General features: G+C 38.9%; 1 pseudogene; it reads right to left on the minus strand.

The window, feature by feature from the left end:
* Positions 1 to 8,103: 8,103 nt before the first annotated feature.
* On the minus strand, positions 8,104 to 8,602 carry LOC100980603 (S-adenosylmethionine decarboxylase proenzyme 1-like; annotated as a pseudogene).
* Positions 8,603 to 25,897: the final 17,295 nt, after the last annotated feature.

The following is a 25,897-nucleotide window of genomic DNA, read 5'->3' on the forward strand; positions in this document are numbered from 1 at the left end:
TGCAGCAAAAAGTGGTTTAACATATTCCAAGGTTCAATGTCTCTTTTTTAAGGCAGCTGCTCCTCCCAGCAAAAATAGAATTTAGGGGAGTGCCAACCACAGCATCCTGGGGACTGAAACATCTTTACACATAGTTGTTCTATTTTCAAATAAGAATATATATATATATATATAGATGATGTTTAAACATTGCGAAGCATTCACAGAGAGATTAATTGTTGTGTGTGACTATAAGTAACACAAGGCTGAGATTAATAATCTGCTCAGAGAACTATTTTTCATGCGACACACAGAATCTTATTGTGTGTATTTCATTATTGCTATCTGATGGTCCCAAGGGTTCACTGTGTTTATATAAAGATTCCTTGCCTCTTTCCAGAGCCTGGAATGTTTATATTTCAGCACATAATCTTCAGAGACTCCGATGTGAAAAGTAGAATGTGTTTTTAAAAACTCGTTGTGTATTTTCCAGAGTTATTTACAAAAAAAAATTTTTTATTGAATTTGCATTGATCAGTAGTTCCCAACCAGAGGTGACTTTGCTTCCCAGGGGACATTGGGCAATGACTGGAGATATTTGTGGTTGTCACAACTAGCATCGAGTGGACAGAAGCCAAGAGTGCTCAAAACCTACCATGCACAGGACAGGCCCCACAGCAAAGAATTATCCAGCCCCAAATCTCAATAATGCCAAGGCTGAAAGACACTGGTATAGAGCGTCTATCTTGGTTATACATGACAACACTACAGTTTGTTCCATCCAATAGAGAATGTTGCCCATAATATACCCAGAGCAGCCACCAGTGGCCTTTGCAATTATAACCCTGTTGGCCTGAGAATACACATCCCCCGTTTCTGTGCATGTCTAGTCAGGGAACTGACCACCAAGTTGGAAGTGAGAGATTCTAGGTCATTTTACTTATGGCTTAAATAGCTCAATATGTTAAAGCGAATTTGGTGCTATCCTTGTTAGTCATGGCAAATTTCCTGGCTGCCTATAGAGAAAAGAGGCAAAGAAATCTATTCTCAGCTGATATGATGGGAAAAGAATTTGATATCTTAAAAAGAAATACTCAGTATTTACCACTGATTTGCAGCATGACCTCGGGGAACTCCCTGGCTTAAAAGCACAATGACTCATGAGTTCTCCGTGATCTGTGACACATTGAGAGCACTTAGTGTTGCCTCTCTCTGTTTATTCTTCTAATTCGTTAAAAGAATCAACTATGATTTATTGAAAACTATATATATATATATATATTGTGTGTGTGTATGTGTGTGGTGTCAGCCTGCCTTTTTCCTCCATCAACAGGGAGGGTTTGATTAGGGGATGAACCCCAAATGCTACTACTGCCCTACTCCAACAGATCCTATTTTCACTGTTTCTACATCCATCTCACCTTCGGGAACCATAAAAGAAGTGTTTTGCTTGAAGTGTAGTCAGGGAGAGTCCTCATATGGATGTAATTATTCAAGTGTTTCTTCAGGTTTTTACAATAACTTGCAGATATACATTTATCAATTTATTATTAATCATTAGTGTTATGAACATCAAAATTTCAAGGTAGCAACTATCCAGCTTTCTAAAGTAAAATCAAAGTGCTTTTATTTTGCACCAAGTATAGTCTTAATCATGGCCTTCAGGTATATTTCCTTACTCCAAACATAATTCAGTGGAAAGACCAGGCAGTGACCTGGGGCACTTGTTTTTATCTCTCTGAAACTTATTTGTAAATTGGAGATAATAATCATATTTTATAGAGTTCTTGTGAGTTGAAAATGTTAGAAGTCTTAATACTGAAAATATCTACTAAGGATTAAGCAGGTGGATGAAAAACTCACCCCTGGATTCAAGTTAATGAAATCTTGGAATTCCGCAGAATAAACAGAAAAGCCTAAAAACTTGCTAAGAGAGGGAAGAATATTGGCCACATGCCAAGGGATGCAAATCAAATTGGTGTCAGACATTCTGTTAGCAACAGAAGACACTAGTAGATAGGGTGGCAAAGCTTCAAAGTTTTGAAGAAAAACGAATTTGGTCCTTGCATTCTATACCCAGCCAAACAATCATAAAGTACACAGTCAAATTAAAACACCTCCTGATATGCAGTAACTCAAAAAGTACATCACTCCTATATCCCATATGAAAGTACTCCCTGGGGGCTTTCTTACTACCAAAATAAAGCAATTTTCAAAAGAACATGAGACATAAGAGAATGTGCAATGAAGTGTGACCAAGAAGAGGTGAGGAAGCTGCAAACAAAGTTAAAAAGAATTAAATAGATACTAATTGGATATTCTCCTTGGAGCAGCAAAAGTTTGTGGCACAGGATCATATTACTCTTTTATGGATTATATGAATAATGTTTCTATAATTATAATAGTCCAATACTCCTTCAGAGTAAATATCTAAGGACAAAACATGGAAGGCAGTTACAGGTGGCTAGTTGAATTTAAATGTCATAAATGTTAGCAATAAATGATAATATGACTAACCAAAACTGGGAAACAGGGAGGGATAGAGGGATAGAGAAAGAAGATAGTGTATTTCAGCAAAAGTCTTAATTTTTCCTAGTAGAAGTCAACAGATACTGTCTGAAATAGATAATCACACAGTAGAGAACTACAGGACTTGATACAGATGTCCTTTATAACTCTTACTCTTGCATTTCCCTGGAAGTATTCAACATGCAATTTGATAAGATAAATAAATTAGAGGTATGAAATCGGCAAGAGGAGGAAAAACGATCACTATTTGTAGATAACATGCTTATGTAAGTGTAAAATCACAGAGAATTTTCCAAAACACTTGCAAGCCATAAATTAGATCAATAAGTTAGTAGAACATGTCAGAAATCAATAGCCTTAATAAAGTGTAAAAAATGACCAAAAATAGCAGTTCAGGTAAGTTACCATGAAAAATCTTAACTAGTGTATATAACCCTTATGAGGAAAATTTTAAATCATTTCTGATGGATACAAAAGTGACAACTAGCAAATGGAAAGACTTAATGTGGTAAATTAGAAGACTCCATCTCACGAAGATGTCAATTTCTCCTAAGTTATTTTATAAACGTAGCATGTTCCAAACAAAATACCAATTAGAGAAAACTGATAAAGAAGAGCAGTTATTATTTATACTAGATATATTGTAAAATATGCTATAAAACCTCAATAATTTAAACAGTGTGGCACTGTGTCATGAATATAGACAGACAAGAGGAAAAGAATAGAGAGCCCATGCATCCTCCAAAATAGTCCCTAAAATTAACAGAGAGTAAAGATGATAGCTCAAGTCAGTGGGGTGAAAGAGGAGTTTTTAACAAACATTTTGGGGACAACCAAGCAGTGATGAAATAATATGAAAGAGGATATCTACCTCTCACTGTATTCCAGATAAACTTCAAAAAATTCTAGAAAAGAAATGTGGTTTTTAAAAATTCCATTAAAGCATAATACCAAAAGAAAACATAGACAATACCCTTTAGCACTTTCTAGCAGACTCAAAATCCAGACATCAAAAAAACAAAAAAGAGGTATCATTTCAAGTATATAAAAGTCAATATATTTTCAGAGCAAAACATCCTGAGCTAGTCACAAGACAAATGGCAAACTGGGAAAAATATTTCTAACTTATTTTACAGACAAACAGCTCATCTCTCAAGTGTATAAGGAATTCCTAGATGGTGCTTAGGAAGCAGCCAGTAATCAGTAGAAAAAAAAAAAATGGGCAGAGTATATTAACAGAAAGTTCACAGAAAAATAAGACAAATAGACTCTAAGTGTTTGAAAAGTTGCTTAGCCTCATTTATAATAAGAGAAACGCACGTTAAAATTACGCTAAGATATGAGATTTTATCTAGCAGGTAGCAAAAATCTGAAATCTGTGATAAAAATGTGACATGACAGAAATTCATTCATTGCCAATAAAATAGTGTAAATTTTCACATTCCCCATGGAAAGCAATTTAACAATATTGACCAAATGTAAAAATACATTTACTCTTTGACTCAGTAATCCAATTCTAAGGAACTATCATAAACATACACCTCATATTTACATAATTATATGTGTGCAATATTTTTTATGGTGACATTTATGTTATAATAAAAAATTAAAACAATGTCATTCAGTAAATGAATAGTTAATTAAAGTATGGCACAGCCACTGAGTGAAATACTATGTAGCTACCAAAAGAAAGATAGAAAAAATGAGAATGCTCTCTGCGTACTGATATGGAAATATCTTCAGAAAAGTGTTGCTGATAGTGTATCAATCCAATATGCTGTACATATGCTTGTTTTTGCTCTCTGCATAAAGAATCACTAAAAACATAAATAAACTAATAAAAGTGGCTACCTATGCACAAGAAGTTATACAGTAAACAAGAAACTAATAAAAGTATCTATGTTCCTAGAAAAATTAAACATAGAATTAGCATACGGCCCATCAGTTCAACTTCTACCTATATACACAAAAGAACTGAAAGCAGGGACTTGAACAGATATTTATTTATACACTAGTGTTCACAGCAGCTTTCTTCACAATAGACAAAAGATGGAAAGGACTCCAATGTCAGTCAATAAATGAATGGTTAAACAAAATATGATACATACACACAATGGAATATTATTTAGCCTTGAAAAAGAATGAAATTCTGATACATAGTACAGTACAGATAAATCTTGAAAACATGCTAAGTGAAATAAGTTAGACACAAAGGGACAAATATTGTGTGATTCCACTTATATGAGGTACCTAGAACAGTCAAATTCATAGAAACAGAAAGTAGAATAGAGGTTACCAAAGGCTGAGGGGGAGGCAATGGAAGTTATTGTTTCATGGGTACAGCTTTTCTATTTGCGGTGATGAAAAGTTTTGGGAATGGATGATAATGATGGTTGCACATCAGTGTGAATGTACTTAATACCACTGAACTATACCCTAGAATATTAAATTTATAAATTTTATGTTATTTATATTTAGGACAATAAAAAAAGAGTGGGACCTATAGAGTCAGGAGTTGGAGGTAGGATCTGCAGGAGTGACACTACTCAACATATACCTTTGGAACTATGTAAATATATGACTGTATTACCTAATAAGAACAACAAATCAATTCTTATGAAAGATCTGGATTTTTCTCTTTGATCATTTCTTTGATTTTTTCTATATGCAAAATATTGCTTTATTTTGTTTCAGTGTTCTAAGTACCTTCATCGATATTAGACTGTTTAGATAAACATCTCCGCACCAGAATACTAAGCAGCAATGATTAAGAATCAACTGGATCTCTATTTCTTTCACTGCAATGTATACACTCACAGGCTCTGGCCTTCAGGCAGTACTCTCAATTCTGATCTTTGCAGGGCTGGTTAATTGCATGCACTGCATCTGCCTTGCAATCTCAGCCATCTACGTCAGGGGAGGGTGAGAAAGGGGAGAGTGGAGGGCTTCACTTTGTGCCTCACACTCCAAGACCACTTGTCAGGGCAACCCTGCCTTGGGCATGACGAGGTCTTTCCTTTGCCCCTCATTTCATTGGGCTCTTTTCACTTGCATGAGTCCTACCTGTGGCAGGGGAACTGAAGGCCAGGGGGATTAGCAGCAGCAGGAACAGGGTTCCAGACTTCAGTCTCTGTCTGCAGCTGCCCAGCCTCCTCCTGAACATTTCCGTGCAGTGAGGGCACCCACCGTGGCGGTACCCATTCCACTGGTTCATGGCTCCACTGGCAGAAATTTATCTCTTGGGTAATTGCTACCCATTGGTCCTGACTTTATTTTCTGGAATCAAAAAAAGTAAATATAATTCCTCTTCCGTATATAACTTCAGATATTTGAAAACCACTAGCATGTTCCTCCCACCAATGCATTGCCTCTCTAGGTCCTCAGGGTTCTCCATAGACCTGCATCTTTTTAATGGCTAGAATCCCAGTAACTCCTGAACCCGTCCAGCTCCCCTCTCTCAATGTTTCTTGGATCTATAGCCAATTTCCATGGATACACTTTTGATTCCATTCCTACTTCACCTATGTCTTACAAATCTCTTTTCCCCCTTAGAAACCGAATAGAAATGTGAGCCCAAATGAAACACATCTGTGTGAAGGTTGGTGTGGTAGGCAGTCTTTAGAATGCCCCTCAATGGTCTTCATGCCCTATAGAATCTTCTCCCCTTGAATGTGGGCTGTGCCTGGTGACTTGCCTCTAATGAATGAAATATAGCAAAAGTGATAGAATGCCACTTTGAGGAGGTTATAAAGCATGATGACTTCAGTCTTGCCAACATCTTTTAGGCCCTTCTCACTTGCTCTGATGAGTCTGGCTCTCAAGTGAGCTGCCCTGATGGAGAGGCCCACATGTCCAGAATGAAGCATACCTTCTGCCAACAGCCATCAAGGAACTGAATCCTTCCTACAACCACGTGGGCAACATTCGAAGGAAATCCCTCCCTAGCCAAGCTTTGAGATGACTACAGCCCCAGTGTACACCTCCATTGCAGTTTTATAAAAGACCTGAGACAGAGGACCCAGCTAAGCCATGGGCCAGCCAGGATTTCCTGACCTATAATAACTGTGAAATAGAATAATAAATGTTGTTGTAAGTCACTACTTTTCTGACTAATTTGACATGCAGCAATAGAAAACTAATTTCAGGAACAAGGACAAAGAGTAAGAACTAATCATGGCCCACCTGAACCATTCACGTACTAAGCACAGACAGTCAGAAGAACAAGTATTGACATCCTGCCCCTGTCCCCCTCTACAGGTAGAAATAAAATTTTCCTGATTCCCAGTACTTTGGGAGGCTGAGACAGGCAGATTACCTGAGGTCAGGAGTTCGGGACCAGCCTGACCAATATGGTTATACTTTGTCTCTACTAAAAATACAAAAATTAGCCGGGTATGGTGGTGGGCACCTGTAATCCCAGCTACGTGGGAGGCTGAGACAGGAGAATTGCTTGAACCTGGAAGTCAGAGGTTGCAGTGAGCTGAGATCATACCATTGCACTCCAGCCTGAGTGACAGAGCATGACTCCATCTCAAAAAAAAAAAAAATTACCACCTTAACCATTTTTTTTTTTCAAAAGGACTTCACTCATGGAAGAAAAACTTTACTTGCTGTTTCAAAAAAATATTTGTGTGAAGCAGAAATTGGTTTCAATAACGTTAGTAAAGAATACATCCTGGAAAGTAGATGAAACTGGATGTAAAATTCTGGCAGCAATTTAATTGGACAGTCCCAGATGGTTAGGCTGAGGATAAATGTCTTGTCTGTGGGGAATTTTGGACGATACCTGGAGAAAGATTACACTGTGCCTAAACCAAATTGAGTTGCTTTCACAAGCCTTGTAAAATTTCATATAGTAAAAGGTTTTTTCTATATGCACTTCAATTTCACAGCAAGAATGGCAAAGAATACCTAAACGCAGAAGAGAGCATTCATGCAATATATCTAACTCCTTGATATAATAACACATACAATTCAAAAATGATTACACTCTCATTATATCTAGGGTTTCTGAAACTACAAGGTAGTAGTTATGGAAAGCATGGCCCCTGGTTTCAACATCTAAAAAGCAGCCACCTCTTTCTATGAGTGTTCTCCTTTTGTGATTTTTTCTTCATTTTCCTTAGTCAACGATACTGTTGCTGCTTCTTAACAAAACTGGTAAAAACAAAATTATAATCATTGAACATAACACTCTGACAATCAAGACACTTAAAACCTTCAATCATCTGGGGCAAAAAAGCACTGTGTAGAACTCTGATTAACAAAGTGGGCTGGACGCGGTGGCTCACGCCTGTAATCCCAACATTTCGGGAGGCCGAGGCAGGCAGATCAATTGAGGTCAGGAGTTCAAGACCAGCCTGGCCAACATAGCAAAACTCTGTCTCTACTAAAAATACAAAAACAAGCTGGGTATGGTGGCACGCGCCTGTAATCTCAGCTACTCAGGAGGCTGAGGCAGGAGAATCGCTTGAACCCCGGAGGCAGATGTTGCAGTGAGCCAAGATCATGCCACTGCACTCCAGCCTGGGCGACAGAGCGAGACTCTGTCTCTAAAACATAAAAAAAATCAAAAACCTTAAAAAAACGAAGTGGTCATCAGTTTCCTGGCTTGAGAACTTCCACAACTTTCCTGATCAGGTCATCACTGGAGGTCTGATTTAAGTTTGTTTGAAAGCTGATGTATGAAAATTCTGGTTCTGGAGTGATGTGAATAGTTCCATAAGTGCTATCCGATTTCGTTCCTTTCATCGACTACCCACAAGGATTGAACAGTGTGGCATCAATGACAGAACCTGGTGTCAGGGCACCAATTCCAGTCGACGTGACATCCTCTGCAGTGACACAGTCTTTCATGGAGAAAGAATCTTCCCTTAACTGCTAGGTCAAACTCTCTCATCAGCATTTCCAGGGTTTGATCTGGCTTACTACCCCACTCTCTGGGAAATCTGGAATATGTAAGTACCAACAGTCAGAATTTATATGTCTCATATAATACACTGCTCCATTTGGAAAAATTGCTTTAAGGAACTCAATTTCTTTCTGAAAATCCCAGGTACCTTTAGTGAGAAGGCTTCATGAAATCCTTAGGAAAATAAAAGAAGCTTTGAATTGAGTCAAATCCATTGTAATCCCTAGCAAGCTTCAAAAGGAGAACCAGTGCTTTCGGCCAGAGGGTGGTACAACATGTCTTCAAAATGAAATGTCTCGACCGGGCACGGTGGCTCAGGCCTGTAATGTCAGCACTTTGAGAGTTCGAGGCGGCAGGAACACTTGAGTCCAGGAGTTCGAGGCTGCAGTGAGCTATGATTGGGCCACTGCACTCCAGCCTGGGTGACAGAGCAAGACTTTCTTCCTAAAACAAACAAACAAAAAGGTATGCCCCCATTCAGATCTCAGAATGGTATGAAACGCCCCAGATCCTTGGTTTGCATTGAGTTGTTTCCAGGAGAACCAGACTTCTAGCAGCTTCTCGGTCCCTTAGGAAAAACGTGCAGCTCCCAGTGAACAAACCAACAGCCACAGAAAATCAACTAAATTAAACCTCCTCTCCTGCCATTGCTGTCACTGCTGCAGATGGTTTCAGCTGTGTTACTACAGTTCAGATTGCTTTTTGTTTTGCTATAGTTTTACGTTAATTTTTTTTTTTTAAAAAAGGACTCATGAACTTTTCCCAGCTTTTTGTGAGCCAGAGTTGAATGTGAGTCTCTCCAAAATAGAGGCAGATACAGTTTAGTCTCTGGTAATCCACTGCTTTCCCATTAGAGAGAGTAGAATAAGCACTAGCTAATGTTTCTGGACATTTTATGTAAGCCCATCTGAGCCATATTTAAGCATCCAGTTTAGTAGTGTTAAGGGTATTCACATTGCTGTGAAACTGATCTCCAGAACATTTCTATCTTGCAAACCTGATACTTTATACCTATTGAACAATTCCCCATTTCTCTCTCCTCCCAGCCCCTGTCAACCACCATTGTATTTTCTGTTTCTGTGAATTTGACTACCTTAAATATTTAATATAAATGGGAGTATACAATATTTGTCTTTTTGCAACTAGCCTATTTCACTTACCATATGTCTTCAAGATTTATCCATAATGTAGCATGTGACAAGATTCCCTTCTCTTTTAAGGCTGAATAATATTCCATTGTAGGTATAGAACATCTCTTATTTATCCCTTCATCTGGCAATGGACATTTGGGTTGTTCCCAACTTTGGCTATTGTGAATAATGGTGCTCTGAACATGGGTGTGCAAATATTTCTTCAATATTCTGCTTTCAGTTCTTTTGGATATTTGCCCAGAAATTGAAATGCCAAATCATATAGTAGTTCTATTTTTAATTTTCTGAGGAATCTCCATAGCGTTTTAAATGGCAGCTGCACCATTTATTTTCCCACCAACAGTGCAGAAAATTTCCAATTTCCCCATATTATCACCAACACTTGTTATTTTCTATGTGTGTGGTTTTTATTATGGTAATGATCCTGATGGATATGAAGCAATATCTCATTGTGGTTTTGATTTGCATTCTCTAATGATTGGTGATACTGAACATCTTTTTATATGTTTGTTGTCTATTTGTATATCTTCTTTGGAGAAATGTCTATTCAAATCCTTTGCTCATTTGGATTTTTTGTTGTTGAGTTGTAAGAGTTCTTTATAGATTCTGAAAATTAAACCGTTATCCACTATGTAATCTGCAAATATTTTCTCCGTTTCATAGGTTGCCTTTCCACTCTACTGATTGTTTCCTTTGATACACAGAAACATTTCTTGGGTATGACACCAAAAGCACAGGCAACAAAAGTAAAGATAAACAAATAGGACTAGAGGTGACTTAAAAAAATCTGTCCAGTCATCAACCTATGCACACTATCTGTTTCTCTATTGATCTACTCCCCGACCCTGCCTCACACAAACAATCCATTGGTTACCATGGTTCTGACAACCTCTAGTCTCTAAACTACAGCTAGCTGATTTACAACCCCCTTTCTTCATTGCTATCATCTGAGAAATTGGGGCTCTCCAGGGCCAGCTTTGGAGACAGTTCCTAAATAGGAACATTTTTACACTGTTGGTGGGACTGTAAACTAGTTCAACCACTGTGGAAGACAGTGTGGTGATTCCTCAGGGATCTAGAACTAGAAATACCATTTGATCCAGCCATCCCATTACTGGGTATATGCCCAAAGGATTATAAATCATGCTGCTATAAAGACACATGCACATGTATGTTTATTGTGGCACTATTCACAATAGCAAAGACTTGGAACCAACCCAAATGTCCATCAATGATGGACTGGATTAAGAAAATGTGGCACATATACACCATAGAATACTATGCAGCCATAAAAAATGATGAGTTCATGTCCATTGTAGGGACATGGATGAAGCTGGAAACCATCATTCATTCAGCAAACTATCACAAGGACAAAAAACCAAACACCGCATGTTCTCACTCATAGGTGGGAATTGAACAATGAGAACACTTAAATACAGGAAGGGGAACATCACATACCAGGGCCTGTTGTGGGGTGGGGGGAGGGGGGAGGGATAGCACTAGGAGATATACCTAATGTAAATGACGAGTTAATGGGTGCAGCACACCAACATAGCACATGTATACATATGTAACAGACCTGCACGTTGTGCGCATGTATCCTAGAACTTAAAGTATAATAAAAAAATAAAAATATATAAAAATAAAAAAATGCAAAGAGAGAAAAAAAAAAAAAAAGAAGTTGCCTGGTTTGAGTTATCCTTTGCCTAATCCCTTGTGTCTGTTCCACACAACCAGAATCATTTTTCTCTCTTCCAGTGGCACAAAACTGCTTACAGCTTCCTGAAACGCAAAAATTAATGTGTGTCACCCTGCTTTGAGTACAACACTCTTTCTTATTTTACTACTATTAGGAGACACATTCATTTAATATTAAAATTTATGATACACTTAGAAAAACAGCATAGTATACTTTTGGATCTTTTTAACTTTTTCTGTTAGAATATTGGCTGCAGCAGATTTTCGTTAGCATTTAAATTAGTCTTTAAAAAATTCTATTCTAAAATGAATTATCTCTCTTATGATATTTACCTAAATTTATCAAACATACCAAAATATGTAACTTCAGCAACAAATGTTGTGTTCCAGTCCCATTCCTCACATTTGTAGGGCCTAAGAATACAAACAGAAGTTCACATACCATATGACTAAGTATTTAAAAGTATAAATCAAGTTAACACACTATTATATAAAATATGTACAGTTGATTTGCATTATTCTCACATTCTGTATTTGCTAATTTGCCTACTAGCTAAAATTCATTTGGAGTCCCAAAATCAGCTCTTGAGTCACTGTTGTGGACATTCACAGACTGTAAAGGAAGGCAAAAATTTTGAGTTGCCAATGCGCATGTTCCCAGCTGAAATGAACAAGGCGAAGCTCTGCCTCCTCCTTTCAGCTCTTATCTGGTAAATGTGTGTCCTTTTTATGGTCTATTTAGTGTCACGTGTTTCAAGTTTTAGTGCTTTTTGTTGGTAGTTTTGCTGTTTAGAATGGCCCCAAGTGTCACGCTGAAGTGCCAGACAGCAGGGTACTGGTCCATCGCCCATTGGAACTGGGCCTCACAGCAGGCAGTGAGTGGCCAGTGAGTCAGCGGAGCGTCATCTGTACTTACAGTCACTCCCCATCACTCGCATTACTGCCTGAACTCTGCCTCCTGTCAGATCAGTGGTGGCATTAGAGTCTTATAGGAAAACAAACCCTATGGTGAACTGCACATGCGAGGGATGTAGGTTGTGTGCTCCTTATGAGAATCTAATGCCTGATGATCTGTCACTGTCTCCCATCACTCCCAGATGGCACTGTCTAGTTGCAGGAAAACAAGCTCATGGCTCCTACTGATTCTACGTTATGATGAGTTATATAATTATTTCATTATCTATTTCAATGTAATTATAATAGAAATAAAGTGCACAATAAATGTAATGTGCTTGAATCATCCTGAAACCATTTCCTACCCCCAGGTCTGTGAAAAAATTGTCTTCCATTAAACCAGTCCCTGGTGCCAAAAAGGTAGGGGATCGCTGCCATACAGTGCCCCTAACTGCAGGGAGGCTGTGATGAGCATTATGGAGAACATACAATGGGCATCGCTCAGACATGAGTGATAGTGCTGTTAGCCCTGAGTTCGACATTAATGAAATCAACAATATATGTTAAATAAGATGTCTTTGAACGGGAACAGTTTATGTACTCATCAGTTGATAAAAATGCTGTGACCAGGAACCTAACCATGCATTTCCCCACGGCAATTGTTCAGTATTTGATAATTCAGTGCTCCCTGTGATTTTATAGGATGCAACTACCACAAATAACAAGAATCAACTGTACTGGCCTCCTACCATAAGAAATACACATTCATAAAGACACAATAAAAGAAGATGTGCAAAGCTATGGTTTTTAGATGACTAAAAATTATCTTCTAAAATATCAAAAGAAATATCAAAGAAAATAGACTTTAATTATTATCATAGATGTCTTGGTGTCCTGTGAACAGGTTGGCCATGTTTGGTTGAACTGTAAAGACACACATAGTTCTTGAGGTATTGTGTATATACTCCATATTTTTTTTTTCTTGCCTTCATTTCGGCAAAGACACCAATAATGTTGTTACAATAAAGATTTCCATATAGTTTGTTCTATGGTTAAGAATAAACCAAAGAATTAAAAATGTAATTGTATGCAATATATACAAAATATAAATATATTTTATCTAAGAGCAAATTTAAATAAATACTAAAATTGAAAAATTTAAATATTTATTTTTTATTGTTATCTTTCTTCCAAAATAGTTAGTTTTCTATTAAAACTAAGAGAAAAAATAGAAATTGTGTTACATGAAATCAAAATGTATAATGAAAGTTGTTTACATAGAAATTATGATTAATACATATCAACTTTTAAAATAAAACTTAATGTATTAACATTTTAAACTTATTAAGTGTTTTAATAAAACCATTCACAGTTCTAGCTTTCAATATCTATCTAGTTGCCAACATAAAGCATTGGTATCACTCAAGCAACCTCTAGATCTATATATAAATTTAAAATAATATGATTGTTTAACATAGCAAAATGTCTCTTAGCTACTACGTGCAACTACTGAAAAGACCTTGCTAATTCCCAAGTACCTGCAGAACCACAAACAGGAGGAGAAGCAGGAAATGAATGCTGGGCAACACTGAGAAACAGTATTTTGTTGTACAAGAATAGAAGGATTAGGCCGGGTGCCGTGGCTCATGCCTGTAATCCCAGCACTTTGGGAGGCCAAGGTGGGTGGATCATTTGAGGTCAGGAGTTCAAGACCAGCCTGGCCAACATAGTGAAACCCTGTCTCTACTAAAAATAAAAAAATTAGCTGGGCGTGTTGGTGGGCGCCTGTAATCCCAGCCACTCGGGAGGCTGAGGCAGGAGAACTGCTTGAGCCTGGGAGGTGGAGGTTACACTGAGCCAAGATCAGGCCACTGCACTCCAGTCTAGGTGACAGAGTGAGACCCTGTATCAAAAAAAATCAATCAATCAATCAATTAATGGAAAATAATAGAAGGATTTGGCAAATTAATTAACTTACCTTTTCTGTCTCCCAAAAGATCTCACCACTTAAATTTTCCCTATACTCTGGAGTAGTGCTTTTGTCTGTGCTGACAACAGGGATGCAACCCCAGAATTTCCATAGCATTCAGATGCAGTCATTTACTGTTTCAAGGACATTAGACAAAGATGTTGAGAAGCATATCCCTGGGCCATGAACAATGTCAGTCATCAAAAGGGATATCTGAGGTTGAGCTGTGGCAGATCTGGGCCCTGAATCTGAGCCGTGTCTAAGAAGGTGCTGAGTACTCCTAATAAAGGTAAAAGGGGCTGCATTGAGAAGGAAAGTCGCTGCAAGCATTCCTGATCTCACTGGATCATGGCGCACATTAGGCCATTGGCTGGACACAGCCACATGGACGTCTGGTGACCGTGGCACGGTGCGCTGCATCTGAAGTACCCGCCTGGGTTGGCTACAGCTCTGAAATGAATTAAACCCTTTCTCCTGGTTGAAGCTGAGTTTCCTGCTATCAGCATAGCAGAAGACACTTGCAGCCTTAAGTACAAAATGAGGTAATATTGTGAAATGTTTATTGTTGTCCATGTGATTCTTGGAGGGCATCTAACTATGGATTCCTGTTCCATTGACTGGCCAAGGTCTATTCCCTCTTCCAACCTTTTGAATTAATTAAAGAAACACTTTTATTTATTTTTTTGGTAACTGACTTACTTACTTCTTCCACCTTAGACAACCAATTTCTCTTTGTTTTCTAAATGTAGCAACATACACTCTTTCCTAGGGCTCATCACGTTAATGGCAGCAAGAACAACAATAAAGGCAAGCGTTTCTGGAATGCTTACTAGCTGCCAGGCACTGTTCGAAGCACTTTAAATGTGTGCACGAATTTGTCCTCATAGCAAGCCCAAGAGATGGGCACATTTTTACCAGGGAGGAAACTGAGGCACAGAGGAGTTGAAGGGACCTGTCAGAGTAAGGTTACACAGGGAGTCTAACTCCAGTCCGTGTTCTTATGCAATTTGCTATGTGATATTATGGGAAACGAAGAAATGGTACTTTTTATGTGCCATAGACATGCTTGGCTCATTTTACAGAAAAAAATAGATTTTCCTGCAAATGGGTTGAAAATAATACATACAAGAAAAAGCACTGTTATGTGTTCACTCATTGCTTTTCCTTCTGGGAGATGATGCCGTTGTCGATACCATTAATACTAGAAGTGGCTTCTATTTAGAACTCCTTATTGGCTTTTTTTTTTTTTGAGATGGAGTCTCACTCTGTTGCCCAGGCCTGGAGTGCAGTGGCACGATCTCGGCTCACTGCAAGCTCCACCTCCTGGGTTCACGCCATTCTCCTGCCTCAGCCTCCTGAGTAGCTGGGACTACGGGTGCCTACCACTACGCCCGGCTAATTTTTTGTATTTTGTTTAGTAGAGATGGGGTTTCACCGTGTTAGCCAGGATGGTCTCAATCTCCTGACCTCGTGATCCGCCCGCCTCGGCCTCCCAAAGTGCTGGGATTACGGGCGTGAGCCACTATGCCCAGCTGGCATTTTTTTGATAAAGGGCCTCAGGTGTTCATGTAGAAAAGTGAACAGAAGAAAGAACTCCATGCAACCCATCACTGCTCAAAAATCTGCAAAGAATCTACAAACCTCAGGAATGTGTTTGCAATGCCCTGAAGTGTCACATTTCACTGGGCAGGAAACAGTTAAATAATTTCCCCCAAGGTCACCCCTAATGTCAGTAGAAGAGCTGGGCATGGAGCCCGGGTCTCTGGCTCCCCTCCCTGAATTTCAGGAAGCAAACTACACTCTGACATTTAATCAGTGAGACATTCTGTTTGTGTTTAAGCATTCCCTCGCAATATTTGCAACCCAAACCTTGTAGCATGGAGTCAGCGCCTGAGAAACTGGGAAGGACATCTGACCCAAAGCCAAACTGCCAGTACTAGATGTGGAAAGAATAAAGTTAAATCTAGCCATGTTCAATAAATGATTCCATTAAAAAATTGTCTCTGAAGACTTTTTCCTAATCCTCAATGTGAACACAGGTCAAATTACATTATGGTAGATGTGGTCATTATAAGATTCCTGATCCTCAGCCAATGGCCTTCTCCCTTATTTCCAGCATATTCCTTGCAACCAAATTCTAGGACATTCTCTGAGAATTTGCTACAGAGGGATTTGATCTGTACCCTAAAAGGGTACCATCACACATCTAAAAGAGTGGAAGGCGTGCAATGGATGGCGACCGTCTATTAGCAGGAGGTTGAACTGCATGGTCTATTTTTCAGAACTCTGAGCGCTGAGCCAAGATTAAAGCAAGAGAACTGTCATGAAGGATTGGTGTTTTAGGCCTGAGGCAGCTTTGGTTTCATCTTGTCTACAATTATGGAAAGGCCTACATCTTGCCTGTTCTGGGTGGAAGAACAGACTGAAAAACGTTTACGCGCTTTACAAAACAGCTACATTTCCCTCTTGTTTTTCACCCCCCGTCCCCACCCTGCCTTCACCTTGGAGATGATCCTGTCAATTCAGTCCTGAAAAAGAACTTTCTTTCAGAACAGCTTCTTCCTGGTGCTCTCACTCCTTGACACTGGCCAAGGGTCCTCTTTGCCTCCAGAGAATGGATCCATCTTCCCCTACCATGGAGACCATGAGAAGAAACATGGAGACACCAGGAGGCTTCAATTAGTCTCATACTGGAGTCTTCTTGTTGCATCTCTTTGTTTTCACATGACTATCTGCCAGGTTTCTGACTCTTTGTATCCCAGGAACCTTGTCTGGAGTCTTCATCACTGCCTGACTGGCCTTTGGGCCCCAGGATATGCCTTCCTGGGTCTATGGAAACTCACTAAGCCCTGAAAGACTGGTGGACTTTCTCATTCATCTGATTCAGAATGAATGTATCTTGTGTATGTGGAGTCCCAGACTGGGCCACTCTTGGTATATGCTGTCCAATCTTAACACAGTATTAGTGAGCAGGAACCACCCATATAAGAACATAACTAGAAACCCCATCATGGGCTCAACGATCCCCTGTCAATGGGTGACAGTCACTCTGTGCCAGACTGGTCTGCCTGACACCACAGAGTCCACCAATGTGTGATCCATTGTATGGAAGGCATGCTTCAGACTGTCCCTTCAAAGCTCCTTTGTAGTCCTTTAGAGATTGTTTCAGTGGCCTTCCCTGGAGTGTTCTAGTTTGATTCTCTACGTCTTCTCTGTTGGATGTAAGGTCATACTGTAAGTCTCCAAAAGCCTATGATGTGTTTTTCACTTGAATTTTCTACTAACAACACAGTCCAGACAATTTGCTGCCTAAACATGATAGAATTAAGTAACAGTTTAATGTTTCCTATTAGCCATATGATTCTCATCTACTAAAAAAGATACCTGTATTAGTCCATTTTCACACTGCTGATAAAGACATACCCGAGACTGGGTAACTTACAAAAGAAAGAGGTTTAATTGGACTTACAGTTCCAGTGGCTGGGGAAGCCTCACAATCATGGCGGGAGGCAAGGAGGAGCAAGTCCCATCTCACGTGGATGGCAGCAAGCAAACAGAGGGAACTTGTGCAGGCAAACTCCCGTTTTTAAAGCCATCGGATCTCATGAGACTCATTCACTATCATGAGAACAGCGCAGGAAAGACCCACCCCCCTAATTCAATCACCCCCCACCAGGTCCCTCCCACAACATGTGGGAACTATGGGAGCTACAAGATGAGATTTGGGTGGGGACACAGAGCCAAACCATATCAATACCCAAATTGTTCATTCTGGGAATCTCTCCCTGGTGCCCTAGTGTGTATCCTTTCCTCCCTCCCTCCCGTCCCTCCCTCCCTCCCTCCCTCCCTCCTTCCTTCCTTCCTTCCTTCCATCCTCCCTTCCTTCCTTTTCACAAATTGAATGTCACCTATTAGTCAGGTACTGAGAGAAGGGTCATTTATAACACTAGGCAATGAATGTTATAGTAGAAGCAAACATGTGGCTTAATTTGAAAGACCTCATACTTTTTAACTTAAAAAATTAAATGTTAATTTTATAAGAAAACATAATTACTTGTTTAAATCACGATAATTTATCTTAGATAATTTACATTCTCTGTTATGTTTACTAATTATGTTCATGGGCTGATTGAATTAAAAGTTGCTATATTACAGGCCAACCTATTGCTCGATAACAACTAAAAGTAATACATTCATCTACGTATGTGTATATCCTAATAATTTATACAATTTCATGTCTACAGACTATATTTATCTATTTATACACACATACGTCTTTACCCTAATATTGAGAAAGAAACCAAACCATCGTTAAACCACACACATATATAGAGATAATTATAAATAGGTAAATACATAATGTTCCTTTGAAGGTCACTACCATGGCCTCAGTAATCATTAAAATGATTCAGTTGATGCTATTTGTTAAATGCTCCTGATTCTGACAGCACATCCAAAGTGCACTCATCAGTAATCAGAAGTTCTGGACGACTTTGCCAAGGTTATGTCATGCTACGTGGAGACATGGATGGTGGAATTTGAGTCTTAGTCTTCTGTGCTTGATCAATATGCTAGAAAAAGGGTATATATATATTTATCTAAATAAGTATATATTATATATATTTGTATATATAATTTATGTTTATACATATGTGTGGTTTTAGTGACTTTTCTTTTATTGTTGCTATTATTTGCTTTGTTTTAAATAAAGTTCATTCATGAGCTGCACAGTACATCCAAGATTGACTCACCTAAATGATGCTGTAACTTTCAGCCAAAAGAGCAGTCTACATTTTCCGAATTCATTTTCTTGTTTTTCTTCAATGTGTGGGGTTTTTTTGGAGGCCAGGGTAAATAATAGCAAATTGAAACTTTGTATTTATTTGTAACTTTGTATTTGCATTTATTCCTCATAAATACATTATTTTAAAAAACCTAAGCATCCAATGAACATTGGAAATAGTTCAATGTTATCACTTTAAATGTGGAATATATAAGAAAAGAAAATGTAATTACTTATTTAAATCATCATACATAATTTATCTATTTATAGATAATTTATAATTTATCTACTATATGAATTATACTTAAATCTTTAACAATTTTTAATAATCTAGCAATTGTAATACTTCATGATATCCAATTTTATATTTCAGAGAATAAATAGTATTAATTATCTGAAAATATTTAAGAAGAAAAGTTAAAAAAATTCGAAGAGAAATGTAGTACTTTCTGGATAAGGGGCTTGTGGAATGTTTCCTTTTTTCCTTTTTTCATGTTTTTTTTACTATTATCAAGGTAGTATGCTGTACACAGTCAAAGAGTAATATATTTTATAATGAAAAACATGTTTCCAACCCCACTCTTTCCCACACCCTCAGAGACAATTCATATTGCTAAATAACATATTTTCTCCATAATTTCTAGATTTATCACTTTTAGGCCATTCTCTCTTGACTTTCTATTACAGTAGATCAGCACCTGGCTCTCTTACACTACCATCACCTTCCTTCCACTCTTCTCATTTGCCAATAAAGATAAAACAAAATGTTTGTTTAATCAATATTCAGCAATGACAGTATCTTGATTCTATAAATACTGCTTAGTTCTGAGCCAAGATTATATTTTCTTACTCAGACAACTTTTGAGGATTTTTTTTCTAACAGTGGTAATAATCACCTTACATTTTTATTGCTTAGTTTTCTGTGTACCTAATTCTTCACCAGGGCTCCAACAGAGTCAACCATTTGTTTGTTCCTTCAACAGATATACTACTAACACCTCTATGTTGGGCACCGTTCTAGGTTCTACAGATTCATCAGTAGACGAAAGAAACAAAAACCCCTGCTCTTTGACAGTTTACCTTCTAGTGGGGGAAAAGTCAACAATTTAAAGTAAACATAATGACTTAGTAAGTATTATTATTTTTAGAATATGAAATGTGCTCTGGGAAGATGTCGCGCAGGTTACAGATGGAGACCAGGGCAAATCAATGAATCCATGTCCATGCTCAGTAGGGAAGCGAAAACCAGAAGTGCTGAGGGAGGGGCTACAATTTTAAACGGGTTGGCAGTATGGGCCTCATTGAGGTTGAAAGTGAGAAAAGAGTTAAAGGAAATTAAAAAGTGAGCCAGGTAAATGTGAAGGGCCGAGGCAGGTGGATCGCATGAGGCCTAGAGTTTGAGACCAGCCTGGGACACATAGTCAGATTCCATCTTTACAAAAAAAAGAAAGAAAGAAAGAAAAAAGAATGGAGAGGATTGTCCCATATCGAGGGAATATCTATCTAGGACAATGTGGGCCCTGAGGAAGGGGCATGCTAGGGTGTTCAAGAACCCGCAAAAGGGGAATGATTGCCAGGACAGAGTGAGGGAGAGCGTCTGGGGTCCATTTTGTCTGTCTTTATAAAGACTTTAATTTTTATCCTGAGAGGGGCTGGAAGGTTTTGTTTAGCTTCAAACAAAAGTTGTTTCATCTGAAGACAATGAAATCTGCCTTTTATCTTAACAGATTATAGCTACATCCAGTGGGTTTAATGGATAGATAATAATCAGTCTATATTACAAGTGGCCCAAACCCCCAAAAGTTCGTGTATGCCATACATGAGATCAGTAGCTCCGATGGGAATAGCTGAATCATTCACCCATGCATGTTTTTCCATACTAAAGTTGGCATCCCACTTATCTTCCCTAGGTGCATGGCCTCTAATCTGATGTCAACATCACATTCGTCATTTCTCTCCTCTCTTTCTGGAGGATGCAATCCCAAACACACGCACAGTTATTTTCTTCTCAGCACTGACCTTAAACTTACTCTTCATAATGGAACTTGTCAAAGACAAATCATACTCTTAAAGAAGCAACAGTGATGAAATGTGTTTCAGGCTGCCCTTTAGAACAAAACAAAAGCTGCTTCTCTTAATGAGGTAAACCTTTCTCCAGCTCCCTTGCTTTAATTAGTGCTACTACATATATTAAAAGCTGCTTATACAGGACATAGAGTTAGTGTCACATAAATAAAGAATCATGAGGAGACCAGCAGAAAGGCATAGCAGCAAAAAATTTGCCTTCTAGCTTTTCAACATTTTGGTTAATTCAACAAGGAATCTTTGCAGGGTATTGTCAGAAAAATGCCAAGACTCCATCAAATACTACTTCTATCTCTGCCACTCCAGCTAACCCCTGCAATCCTGTGGCCACTCACTCATGATTTGTAGATCATTTACTCCAGCTTTCAGAAGATTAATATAGGTTGGTTTTGCAAAAGTAAGTATGTGACAAGGTGGGCTGCAACAAGAATCAGCAGTCCTGGTTCCAACCCTTGCTCTGCTAAGAAACAGAGCCCTCTTTCCACCTAGAAAGCAGCGTACGGTTGACCGCCCTCCCTCCAAGCCCACAAAAGCACAATCCAATTACTTGCCCTGAATACTATGAGCTTCTGTGAATACACTCTCAGGGACAAGCTTAGTACTTTATGTTCTCAAAACAATTAGTCCCAGTGACTCCTGGGAAAGAGGTTATTTGTGAGGCGATTTGCAGAAAGGAAAGATTTGTTCAAAATCGGTAGTATGATAAAGCACACTGAATGCTACATCTCAAATAATCATATTACTTATTTCAAACAGAAGGCATTTCAGTGGCACTATACGTTGTCCCTGGATAACCAGGAGCTTGCTTGTCTAGTACTCTGAGGTACTGACAGAATTCTGGATTATAGTTCAGTCAGAAATAACTTGTTCTTTCCCAAGGCCAAGACAGGATATATACACACGATTATTTCATCCAGCAAAACCTTGTGGAACCCTGTGCTAACAAGCCTTCCTTTGCAGTTCCCATGTCACCAGGTGTACTATGAGGACCTTTGCTGTTAGTACTCGCTCCCTAATGACTTCTGAAAAGTTGTAGCTTTAAGAGACTTTGTCTTGTAATTGAGGCACAATTATCTTCTAGTATTAGACCTAAAAAAAATACCTGACAGTGAATTGAAGTGAAGGTGGTCACATCTTAGGCTGATGGCTGATTTTTAAAGGGAGATCAGAAATGCTGTATACTTATGCCAATTCTGCTTTGTTGGAGGCTCCATGATTTTACCTGTTATTTGTTCTGGAATCCTTATTAAAGTTTTGATCCAAAACCAGAAAAAAAAAAGAAAGGAAGGAAGGAAGGAGGTGGGGGAGGGATGGAGGGAAGGAAGAAATGAAGGCAGGAAGGTGAGACAGAAAAGAAAATAAAGAAAGAAAGAAAAGAAAGATTTAGAAACCAGAGCAGACTGACCGTTAATATATAAGAGACTGTCTCCATCGTTTCTCTGGGTATCTATCACAGGGTCAGTGGGAGGCAAACTAGTCTTGGCCCCTGTCCAGAGGACTCATTCCTGTGAATCTTGGAAAATATCTTGTTATAACAAACTTATTGTATATCAGAAACCCCACTATGAAGGGTTAACTCAACGGTCCTTTTACACAGGAAAATACTTGAGGGCAATTTGTAAATCCTGTAATGTCTCAAAAAGGACAGTACCCAGCAAAAGATTTTGCAGTCCCTGTGTTTTAGAAATAATGTGATTCTCAAAGGTAGCCCATAATAGAAACCATCAAACAAGAGTTGTCCAGCTCCCCAGGGTGATGGGGCAGAACCATTTAATTCAGAAATCCCACTCCACAGTTCAGCAGAAAAACACAGACATGTGTCCTAAGAAACAAACGAAGGACATGAGGAAATGCTCTGGTTCTCTTTTGTCTATCCTAAAAGGTTCAGATATTTGGGGGTTTTAGCACACCCTAGTTTCATAAATAGTAGGCTAGGAAGGTTTGCTCAACCATTGAAGACTACCTACCATGCCTCCTCTGATTACCGTGAATTTGATGTTAAATGTTTCATGGGATTACCAACTGAAAAACTCTCGACTTCAGAATCACCCAAAGCTTTCACTTCCCATCTCGAGTCCCAAAATGCGTCATGAACTCAACCCTGAACCCAGGTGGCAGGCTGCATCAGAGAATTTTGAGGACGTTTCTTTCTAAACACAGGCGGATTAGAAAGCAGAGCACCTGCAAATAGGTTAATGAGCCTTGGCATTGCCGGAGTTGTCAAGACCAACTGTTGAGAATTCCCGTGGAGTTAAGTAGGATGTGAATCTGGCTCTGAGTAGATATCATTACCTATGCTGTCTGACTTCCTGCTCACAGGTTTTGCAGCGCACTTGGGCTTTCACCCTTCAGCTCAACTGTTTGGTGGCAGTTGGATTGGGGGTGGTTGAGAGTATTGTTTAAAATGCTTCTCTTCGTGGGCAGAGGCCTTGGTGTTTATTCTTGGAGCTGTCTTTGCCATAGAATGCTTTTTGAAAAATTCATCACACTCAATTCATGTTTATGTACCAGGAAAGCAAGCAATCAGCTTATGTTCTCAGAAAAAGAACTGGAACTGGTCATTTACAGCGTGGCATTTTGGTGCTTAATAGTCATGAGACATAGAAAAGAAGAAAAACAGCAGTAACATCCTGCGCTCTAAATGCAGAACCTCTTAGGTCTAAACCCTCAAATCCTTACTATCTTGATGACCTGCATGAAGAACATTTTCAGTGTATTCTAGTGTCAACCTCTGATTGAAACATATGATACAAACAGAAAGTGCATGTATTGTAAGTGTACCCTCCATACATCCCCATGAAGTGAACGCACCCATGTAACCATAATGAAGACCAAAAACCAGGACACTATCAGCACCCAGAAACACCACTTATGCCTTTTCTAGTCTAGCCCCTCAGGAGTAACCACTACGCTGGCTTCCAACACCTGGGATTCTTTTTGTTTGTTTTGAACTCTACACAAATGGAATCACACAGTATATACTCTTTTGCATCTGGCTTTTTTCAAGTATGTAGAGATTGTACAGATATGTCCGTATTAACAAGCCTTTTACATCATTGTCCTGTTGACAAGGAAATCATTCATCTGCAACAGTTTGCTAGTGCAACAGTTTGCTCTCTTCACTATGAGTAAAGACATTCACACTGGAAATAAATGTATACATGGCTGCATTATATGCTTCAGCCTGCCAATAAGCACGTCCGGTTTTTAACAGGGGGAAAGGAACTTTCACAGTGCCTTTTCCAAAGGAGTAAGATAACATGAGCTTTGCTATGCAGCCACAACAAAAAGCTGAACAGCAGGAGGATGAGTTGGGGAATTTCACTGTCTGAGCTAAAGCATAAAGCTAGTGACATGCACAAGAAAATCAGATTTAGTGGTTGAATGTTGATGTTTCAGAATGGAAAATTAGAGCTTGATGTATAATTGCAGGGAGAGCTGTTTCCTACCACTTTATTTTAGTGTATTCCCAATAAACAGGCTACTCCAGGTGATATCTTACTTCCTGCAGTTTGTAGCTGGCTTAATCAGACAAGTGACTTTTTTAGCCTCTGGTCAAGGAAGGGACAAGCATATAATAAAATCATCTTTCATGCCTGAGCTGAATTAAAACAGTACAACTTTGTCACTAATGATAAAGCAAGGCAAAGGATTTGGAACAGTCAGAGTCATAATTGCAAGCTGCAAAATAATTAAATGTTATTGCGGTATGCAAAAAATATTTAGGAGCCTGCCTTTACAGCAAATGAATTATGGGATTTTCCAATCACATGCATATGACCAACATATGCAGTTGTAGATTTTTTTGACCATGCATCAAGCCTAACAACTGGGTTCCAAGTGAATCAAGCACTTGTTTGAAAGAAATGTAATCAAATATGGATTATTTCAACAACAGCCAAAGAGTTTCTTCCTGAGTTCCCTGCCGGCAAAAAGCAGGGGATTTGCGCCACTCATTTCTGAGCAAACCACATTCCTTGAATGTGGCTGATCCCTCCCAGTCTAAACATTATTTTTTAATGTGAAACCCTGCAATTAAATCTTCTTCCCTGAAAAAAGGAAAGTTCACTGAGCAGAGAAACCAACTGCATCCCCCATTGAGAAGACTGCGATGGGAGGGGGGAGTGTTTTCTGTGGGAAGACCCACTAATGGGATGAAAACAGAAGTACATTTTGGGGGGAGGAGAAGAGGAAAATTCTTGTGCACATCTGGGGATTTCATGTATTCAAACATACACTCAAGGGTGTGTGTGTGTATGTGTGTGTGTGTGTGCATGCACTTGTCCCTTAGAAACAGAAAACACTGCTAATACTCAAAATGTTTTTTATGACAAGGATCAAACTGAAATAAGCTTTGCTATTGATCATATTCCTTTTACTCATGTTTCGCCTTGCTAAGGAGAGGCTTTACTAAGGAAAGCAATGGATTTATTAGTGAAATAACGAAGTGATTCATTGGACTGAAAACGGTGTCTAATGTTTCACAAATAAGATTTTCCCTTCTTGAGAATCTTATTTCCCTCATATTGAGCCAGGGTGGCTGTCTCACAGAGGGTCACTTTGGAAGAGGTCCAGAAATGCGCTTTTTCTCCTGCCCATTGCATTGATAATAGCCAGGGGATGCTTGGGAACAAGGCCTACCCACTAGAATGCAGTAAGTCTTATAAAGATTATACATGTTTATGTCACCTCCCAAAAATATGCCCTCATTGTCTTCCTAATTTAGGAGGCCTAATTCCTCAAATTAGGGTAACTTAAGACAAACTATTCTAGAATATCCTACAGTTGAAATATGTTCATTTTTCTCCCACTAGACATTTATTAAGCCACCAAGTAGGTATGAGGCCAGCTATAAGGGAAAGGAAGAGAATGCATCAATTGAGTCAGCCACAGTCTCA

This window comes from Pan paniscus, chromosome 5 (assembly GCF_029289425.2).
Source record: "Pan paniscus chromosome 5, NHGRI_mPanPan1-v2.0_pri, whole genome shotgun sequence".
NCBI lineage: Eukaryota > Metazoa > Chordata > Mammalia > Primates > Hominidae > Pan > Pan paniscus.